A 9,620-nucleotide genomic window follows, 5' to 3' on the forward strand; every position below is an offset into this window, starting at 1 on the left:
CTTCTTCTCGCAGTCGGTATTTATTTGCTTCCCCATGAGAGCAAATTAGACATGAGGCCGTTTTTTAATGTGGAGAGGGGCAAGGGGGAAGGGAAAAGGAGACCAGCTCCCGAGAGATGGAAATTTGAGCTGGTAGTGAGAGCCTCTCTTGGTATATAGCGTCCTACATGGACGGGGAGCTCATTGCCACAAGGACAATGGTCTTCTCACAGTGACTTAATCCACAATACATTGTAGTCTACATCGCGCCGTAGAGAACCTACTGTTGATTTTATAAAATTATTTTTTATATACAATGGCTTGAATTAAAGTTTAACATACAAAAGTCAAGTGCCATGTTTCAATTGCGCTCTAAACAGAAACATTCAGTTTGACCGCGCACATGCCATATCAAAGAACCTATAAAAATATGCCTGACCTTTCTGTTGGTGGGATGATAAAACTTTTCGAATGCACTTGTGATGTTATGCTATATAAGGTGTTAACTTTTTTTTTAACAGGGGGAGTCACCACTTATCAAGGCCCGAAAGCCACTCATGGGTAAGGGTTAATAAATGTAAAGTTTGGTCAAAATCACCTGCTTCTTGTTTTATCGGATTATTCCGATTATCGAGTATCGATATTTATCGAAAGCATTCCGATACAAAACCTATTTAAGAACACTGCTGAATACTTTATAGTACATCTGTGTTAAATTTCATAAAAATCGGCCCAGCCGTTTCGGAGTCCATAGGGAACCCTCTCTCTCACACATGCACAGACACGCAGTTTCTTTTTATATAATAGATAGATAGATAGATAGATAGATGGAAGTCAATTCACATTTATTGGTAATAATTTCGAGTGGGACAAAAAATGGCCAATAAGTTCTCAACATTAGAGAGAGAGAGAGAGAGATCCCTTTTATATAATAAATAGAAGATAGATAGACTGCCTCTGTTCCCTGTTTGTTCAGAAACGAAAACAATCAGGTCGATCTCTAAATGGGATTTCAAGTGCGAGAAAAAAAAAAAAAAAGAGGGGTGGAGTTTGGAGAGTGGGTGGTATTCTTCCAAGATAAATATTTTAGAAGGTGACAACAAGTAAATGTTTGGGAGTGGGTATCTTGTCAAAACTCTATCATCTCCCCCACTCCAAAAAAGCCCGAATTCTCAAGCTAGAATGGACGGAAGAGATAAATGAAACAATAACGCCCTGTACTGGAATTGAACTCACAATTTTTAGATTACGAGACTCTTCCCCCCCTTCTTCTATTCGCATTCCCCTATCACTTTACGTCAAACTCGGTTTTCATTGCCTTTTGTAAAATTTGTTACGGTAGTGATCGTACGTACATATGCGCGCGCATGCGCGCGCGCACGCGCGCACACACACACACACATGCACACAGCTCGCGTCATTGTGATTATAGCTGCTATCAAATATCACAGTCAGTCAGCGGAGTCGTTGTTCTCTTCTCTCACTTTCAAGCGATTCAACAGCTGGTTATACTTGATAAAAGAAAACACCGTTCTAAATATAACCTGAAAAGCATTATATACGGAAGTTTAACAGCAACTGTCGGATTTGGGGATATAGCTCAGTGGTAGAGCATTCGACTGCAGATCGAGAGGTCCCCGGTTCAAACCCGGGTGTCCCCTAATTTTTTGTTTTTCTACTAGTTTTATCACTAGATGTGTTTATTGTATTTCCCAGTTTTCGTTTTCACATGCGTGTTGTCAATCATTTTCTCATTAAAAATAAATATGAATTTAAATAGTTGTACTGAATGCTATTTCATAAATAATCGTCGGTTCTCCTGTAGGAGATGTCACTATTTCTCGCTCACATGCCCCTGTTCCGAATTCGTAGCAGCGAGCCAGCCGATATTAGTGGATTTTTTCTCAACCAGAACGGTAATTGAAAATGTTTTTTTTTTTTTTTTTTTTAGTTTTTAACATATTTCAAACTTATATACATTGTTGCGCAGTAAAAATAATTTTTCAGCAGTTCTCCATGACAGTGCCATGAAGCGAATGTGTGTCTTTTAGTTTCAAGAACGGACGATAGAGGGCGTGTGTGTCAGTCGAACAGGGGTTGATAGATCGTATCAGTCGTTGATAAAAACAAACAAACAAAAAACACAATATTATTAAAAATTTCCATAAATTTTTATAAATAAATAAATAAATAAATAAATAAATAAAAACTTCTATATTAAAATTATTTTTTGTTCTATTGACAAACCAAAAATTATATTTTGATATATGTTTATACAATCTTACAATGAAAAAAAACAAAACAAACAACAAAACAACTAACTTTGTGTAAAAAAAATATTCTTAAACCTCTATGTTTCATGTTTTTAAAATTATATTTTGCTACATCTTGCTAAAATTATATTTTGATATATTTTTATACAATCTTAGTGTGAAAAAAATATGATATATTGCTTCATTTTATACAATCTTACAGGAAAAAAAACAAATAATTCTAAAAACAATCTAAAAATATTTCATGTTTTTGACATTTATTTTATTTTCACTTATAAATCACTCATTTAAAAAAACAATCTTAAAACATCAAAATTATATTTTTATACAATAAATGTTTAGCTTTTCTTATATTTTTGTTATTTATTTCATTATTATATATTTCTGCGTTCTCGGAGACACTTGTTTATATTTGAGATTCACAGAACCACCAATAGAAGGCATTTTTCATCCAAAGAACAGGGGTCGAAAACTCGTCTCAGTCGCATCATAGCACTGCCATGCAGAAGTGCCAACTAGATAGTATTTTTACTTGATTAATAAATTAAAAGTTATTCTAAAAAAATAAGATACCTAACAACTTAATAAGCAAAAATATCTTAAAAACTGAATTTAACTTGAAAATACTATACAAAAAAGTCCTTTTGATTTGGTAGTCAATAGGGTCTGCCAAACGATTGTGAAAAATGGAACGCATGTTTCCGTGACGTAAGATTTGTGTTAACTATACGAACTATGGAAAAGCAGAAGCGACTTAATGATTTTTTTAAAAACCTTTGTTTATCTTCTTCAAACTGCAATTAATAATTAATCTTTGTTATAATTTCGTTAGGTTTTAAGATTTACACAGTTTAACGATTAATAATATTATAAACATTTGTATATTAAATATAAAATACGGTTTTACTGAGTGTCCATTTGGTTACCTTGGGGCTTCCATATTTTGTTCGGTAAAAAGAGACAAATAAAATATGAGGGGGGCATAATATTTGTGCAATAATATTTTCAAATTGGTTTTAATCTGTTGCGGGCCAGGATATAAATATCCTAACTCGCTACAAAAGAAAATAATGAAACGAATGGAAAGAAGGAAACAAAAACTCAATTGCTAGATAAAATAAACATGTCGTTTATTTTCTGTTGAAAAATAAATATTTTAGGCGTAACACGTGTTTATGTCCGCGCGGGTGTCACCATTGTTTGTTGCGGGACTGGTGGTATAGAAAGAAAAGGAAATGCGTGTTCATCTCACGTTCGGGTCACCAACGTTTGTTCGCGCGTGGCAAGAAAAGGAAATGGAGTAGAGAAACGAGAAATGGCAGTCCGGCATGGAGAAAGAGAAAGAAAAAGAGAAAAAGAGTTGATATCAGTTAAGCTGCGTGCCATGTTAGCAGTCAGCTACGCGGAGGTGTTCTCTGGCACAAGTTGTAGAAGAGTTGTCTGGTTGATGGACCAAAGCAAAAGGGGGAAAAAGAGTGAGAAAGTCAATCCAGTTCATGGAGAGAGAAAGCGTATAAAGTGTACGTACTGTCTGTTAGCTTTTGCCTCACATAGTAGCAGGTGGCGTGAGGCAAGCGAGGCGGCTGGTCCGCTGACCACTCGGCTTGGAAAGCGAGTCGGAAAAGGGCAGGACACAGCGTGTCTCTTGCTTTTATAGTTGTTTCCGGTGGTCTTTTGCGCATGAGTGGATTTCCTTTGAAAGGGGAAGTGACGTTGCCCATGTGTGCGTACGTGTGCGTACATGTGTGTACGTTAGCGTGTGTGTGTATGCACGTGAATGTGAGTGTATGTACATGAACGTGAATATATCTACGTGTGTGTACGTGTGCGCGTATATTTGTGTGCACGTATGTATATGACAAGAAATATGGCTTGAGATGTGAACGCGTGTTTTTGTGTGACACTAGAAAGGGCTCGCACAAATCTGGCGATAAAATAGCTGACAAGAGCCATGTTTTTATTAAAACTTAATATTAAAAAAAAAAAGTCAACGCAATTAATTAAAAATCTATGTTGTAACGGAACATTTTAAAATAATGAAATTTTAATCGTTTTAATCTTTTAAAAATGAATTAATGTTTAGGAAGTTCCTTCTTCTTGGCAATTCAACTGATAATAGTATATATTAATTCGGAAAAACGCTATTAAAAACATAATAATATTAAATTTATATCGTTTTTTTAAATTGCAACTTCAAGGTAAGTTTTTGTTCAATATGTGCATTTAAATTAAAAAAAAATATATTTAGTTATTTGAACTCTTATGTTTCATAATAAATAGAAATTTCGATAGATTTAAATATATTTTATTCAAATTTCGAAAAAATAAATAGGGAGGGGGGATACGCACTAAAAAATATTTCCACTCGTATATTTTAAGGAAACTAAATTTTATATGTAACTCCATTTTAAAATGGATAAGTATCGAAAATTTCACGAAAATCTGACCATTAGTTGATTTTTGCTAGATTTATTAAACACGGGTATCTTTTCACGTACGAAATGCTTACTACATGGGAACGTTATTTTAAAGCTCCAATTATGTAAACAAGATTTTCGTCTCGCAATTTCATTACTTTTGTACGATGAAAATTAAAAAAAAATATTACTAGTTTATTTTGCCCTTCTTCTTTTAAATGGTACAAAAATTATATTGACAATATTAATTTATAATAAAGTTACATCGTTTTACATATAGGGGGGGTAATTCTGTGGTGACTTTTGGAGGTGCCTAGTAATCCACTAATATAAATAATTGCACAATAAAATAATATTAAAACAAAATAAATATTCGTATTTCGAATTATTAAATCAAGTAGGAATTCTATTTTTTTTACTTGATTAGTAAATTTAAAAAGCTATTTTTTACAAAGTATTTTCAAGTTAAATATTTTTATTTTTTAAATTGTTAGGTAATTTACTAGAATAGCTTTTAAATTCACTAGTATTTCTGCCCGGGTGTTTGGGGGTGTATGTTGAGCCAAATAAATAAATAAATAAATAAATAAAACAGAAAAGCGGTCAATTTTTTAAACTTTGACCCATATTATAACCCCTTAACATTTATTGTTTTGGGCTCAAATCAAGTTATTAAGTAAGATCCATGTTCAAGAAACCTATATCTAAAATTTCAAGTGTTTAGACCCCAAATTGTTAGAGGAGTTTGGTAAAGTTCTCAAAGGTCAAATTGTTGAACTTTAACCCCTTAACAGCCAAATTTCTGGCCGAAAACGGATCACAAAGATTTTTCCAAATCTCAGTACCCTGTATATCAAATTTCGAGTCTGTAGACTTTAAATTAACAAAGTTATTGTGTAGGGAAATGTACACCCCCCCACACACACACACGTTCACTTTTATAGATATACTAGCATTTCAGCCCGGCGTTGTCCGGATGTTTGAATGTGTATGTTGAGCATAAAAAAAGCGGTCAATTTTTTTAAAGTTTAACCCCTATTATAACCCCTTAAGATTTATTGTTTTGGGCTCAGATCAAGTTATTAAGTTAGATCCATTTCCAAAGAACTAATATATAACATTTCAAGTGTTCAGACCTAAAATTGGCGGAGGAGTTTGATAGAGTTTGCAAAGGTCAAATCGTTGAACTTTGACCCCATTATAATCAAATTTCTGGCCGAACACAGATTACAAAGATTTTTCCAAATCTCAGTACCCTGTATATCAAATTTCGTGTCTGTAAACTGAAAATTGACAGAGTTATTGTGTAGGAAAATGTACACACACAGACACACAGACACGTTCACTTTTATAGATTAAACAAAAATATATATATATACATAGATATATATGGAAACAAGTTTGTGTTTACTGTGAACTTTTTACACAAATATTATGCAAGTATAAATCATGTAGAATATCTCCATGAATATAATTACGCGTAATACTTAAGTAAGAAAACCGAAAAAACTAATAGGGAATTAATTAAAATGAATACTTAAAAGAATATGCAAATTAGCTAGATCTTTTGCTAGTGAATGCAATTCCACAACCCATATATAAGAAAATTGTATTTTCTTTTTAAATAAATACAAAAGACCGGACCCCTGTCTTTTCTGTTTAGCACTTTGGCTGTCCCCGACATCCATAGACCAGCTATTAGACCCCTTGGGTTTTGTTTAAAGCTTTGTTTTATTGCTTGCTTTCGCCTCCTGTTGAGGCCACTAACTGCTTTTTACATTTCGATTTTTTTCAGGTGTCTCTCTTCCCAGGCTCGACTTAAGCAACTGGCCGGTCTGCGTCTGAGGTGGTTGGAGTAAAATCCAACAGAATACTCAGCCAGGCCAAATTGGCGGGTCTGAGCTGGGGAGAAGACGCAGAGGGGGAGGATAGCTGGTCCGGGCTCCAGTACAGAAATGCCTAGCCCGGGGTCCAGTTCAGGCCGATTCCAAAGACCTCTAGATACGGTCGGTGCTGCCCCGCGCACTAGACCCGGTACTGGCCCCTGCACCGTATCTGTAGAAGAATTCGTCACACTAGGCAGCGGCTCCTGGACTATTAATGACACTGCTGTCCCCGTGGTAGGTTTAGGCCAGCTGGGAGAGGGGATCCGGCTCGGTGGGATCAACAGAGGAAGAGGGCTTTAACTGTCCGCCCTTCCGCCCATAGGATGACTGAACTCCTAAGGTCGGGAATGAAACCATCCACCTCTGCCGATTTCTCCACTTTGAGAACCACCAACCTAGATCAGGCCTCTAAGAACGCAGTGCCGGACGACCGGGAACAGGCCATGGAAATACTGTCTCTCCTGGATTCGGAGCTGAGTTATACTCTGAAAGAAGATCTGTAGTATAGCGGAGCTAGCAGTGAAGATGAGCGGCTGCAGGAGAAGAAGGCAGGAGAGACAAGACAATCCCGCTCCAGGAATAAGAAGGGGGCTGCTCAGGCAGTAGACACCAAGAGTGGGGCAACGGGTACCACAGCCACGAAGAAGCCGCCACCTGTCCCCAAGCCATCGTCCTCAAAGGAGAAACCAGCGGAGTGGCCAGCATTGCCGGGGAGTTCGCAGGCGCTGGACTCTTCTTGTTCAACTATTCCCACTGGTCAGATCACTCCTCCATCCACAGAGTCGCCGGAAGCATCAGCACCACAGACGGCCTCAGCAGTGGTAAAGGAATGGGGCCCCCAGTCTCAACTCACCCCCGAAGATTACCGTCGGTTATTCGACTCCAAACACAAGGATTGACCGACGGTAATATCATTAAAGAGTTAACCAGAGCTGTGGAAAGACTATCAAAAAGGACAGTATCGTTAGTCACCATAGACTCCAAAAAGAGAGGACTGACCGGGGTTTCTAAAGATAGTATGTCGGAAATTCTGGGGGAACTCAACATCCTCGCAGCCTACATCTGTTGTCGTAGTTATGCGATGTGGGATCTCCTGCTGCCAAGAGAAGATGCCGTCAAAATATTTAGTTCGAACCTAAGGTGGAAAAACCTCCGACTTAAACCTGAATACTTGAGTAAAACACGGACTAATGTTTCAATCTTGGGCGTCCCTTGCTTCCTTGGCCTGGAGCAATTAGGGGCATTTATGAGCCAATATGGGGACGTCGAATCCGTTCTCCTGGTCCGTGGTCCCCGTAACCTTATGTTATGTGGCTACGTTACAGGAGACTCACTACAATTCCGTTGACGATCATCGGGTGCTGGAGGGGCATTATGATGTCTTTTCAGCATACGGTGATAGCCAAAGTAGGGGGTTTCTTTGTCTTCTTTCTACAACGGTTAGCGTTGTTCACATGAATACTGATGGTAGACTGATCGTGGCTGATGCAGCCGTGGCAAATAGAGCATTTCGAGTCGTCGCGGGGTATGCGCCCAATTGCGTATGGGAGCAGTTTTCTTTTTCCGGCAGGTGGAAGTGTTTCTCAGGGGTTTGGAACGGTTAGTCCTAGTGGGTGATTGGATCCCAGGGTAGATAAGGTGGGCAGGACTAGAGGGACGGATGGGTGTGAAACCAGTCTGCTAGATGCGATCTGGTAGACAGGTATCGGATGAATCATCCAGGGCAGGAGATGTGGACGTGGCTCTCTAGCAGGCCTTCCATTTCAAGGCAATGTAGAATACATCTCTTGTCCCACGTTCCACTGGTTAGGCCACTCTGACTACAAACTACTTGTGGCCAGGTTAGATTTAGATAGGAACCCCAAGTTAGCCGGGTACTGGAAGTTAAATACCTCCTTACTGGAGATAGATGACTTCCGGGAAAAGCTAACCGAGCACATCAAGAAGGGATTAATGGGGGCGGTTACCGGAAGTAGGTGGTGGGTAAACGCCAAATCTAGTATCAGAAACTTCTCTGTCAAATATGGCCAACGCCTTGCCCTAGATATGGCCAAGACAGAGAAGCATCTAGAGGATAGACTATCCCGGGCGGTAGCAGGATGTGATTCCCTAGAGATAGGCCTAGCTAAGGCGGACCTGAGTCGTTTGGCTAGCGAGCGATATCAGGGCCATGTAGTTAGGGCTGGAATTAAAAAGATGCCCAACGATGCTGTGAATGTTGACAAATCAGAACGAGTCTATTCGCTCGGGCGCAGATCAGATAGGTACATTCGTAAGATTCAAAGCCCGGAAGGACACCCCTAAGTGTCGGCTCGGGAGATTTGCAAGCGGTTTCGAGTGCACTTTGAAGATCGTTTCGCGCAGCTGTCCAGACTCTGCGCCCAAGAGTTTGGAAACTATTTGGCTGGCTCGCTCCACCTGGAGGTGGCACAAGTGGCTAGTTGTGATGGTCGGGTTACAGAGTGTGAGGTCGTTGCTGCTATGAAGCAGGTCGCCTATAATAGATCGCCAGGACTCGATGGACTGCCCTACGAGCTGTTCTTGAGGTAGTCGCACATGTTTGCTCCGATTCTGACGGGTGTGTTTAACCACTGGTTTGACACGGGATCCATCCTGAGTCAGGTTACCAAAGGCATGGTCACACTTCTGAAGAAGAAGGACACACATGTTGGGGAGTGGGTTGGATGATTTTAGGCCCATCACGTTGTTGAAAATTCTGGCCAAAGTTTTGCAAATCGTTTGTAGGTTGTTATCACTGACTTGATCGAACCGGATCAGAACTACGCTGTGAAGGGAAGATCAATTCAAAACAATTTGCATTTGATTCATACAGTCCTAGAAAACCTAGAAAACGACACCGAAGCCGCGCTGATCAATTTAGATCAGTCCAAGGCGTTTGATAGGGTTGATCATCGTTTCCTGATGGCTGTTTTAGAGACCGCCGGCTTTGGGTCCAGATTCTGCAGATGAATCTCCATTTTGTATGCTCGACCGATGGCAGTTGTGCAGGTCAACGGGGTGCGGTCGGCGCCGTTTGCGGTTTCTCGGTCGGTGTGACAGGTGTG

General features: G+C 39.2%; 1 non-coding gene across 1 annotated transcript; it reads left to right on the top strand.

The window, feature by feature from the left end:
* Positions 1-1,568: 1,568 nt before the first annotated feature.
* Positions 1,569-1,640, top strand: Trnac-gca (transfer RNA cysteine (anticodon GCA)). Its single transcript has one exon. It is a non-coding gene; the product is annotated as a tRNA-Cys (tRNA).
* Positions 1,641-9,620: the final 7,980 nt, after the last annotated feature.

The sequence above is a fragment of the Euprymna scolopes genome, chromosome 16 (genome assembly GCF_053919585.1).
Source record: "Euprymna scolopes isolate OS-2025 chromosome 16, ASM5391958v1, whole genome shotgun sequence".
Lineage (NCBI taxonomy): Eukaryota > Metazoa > Mollusca > Cephalopoda > Sepiida > Sepiolidae > Euprymna > Euprymna scolopes.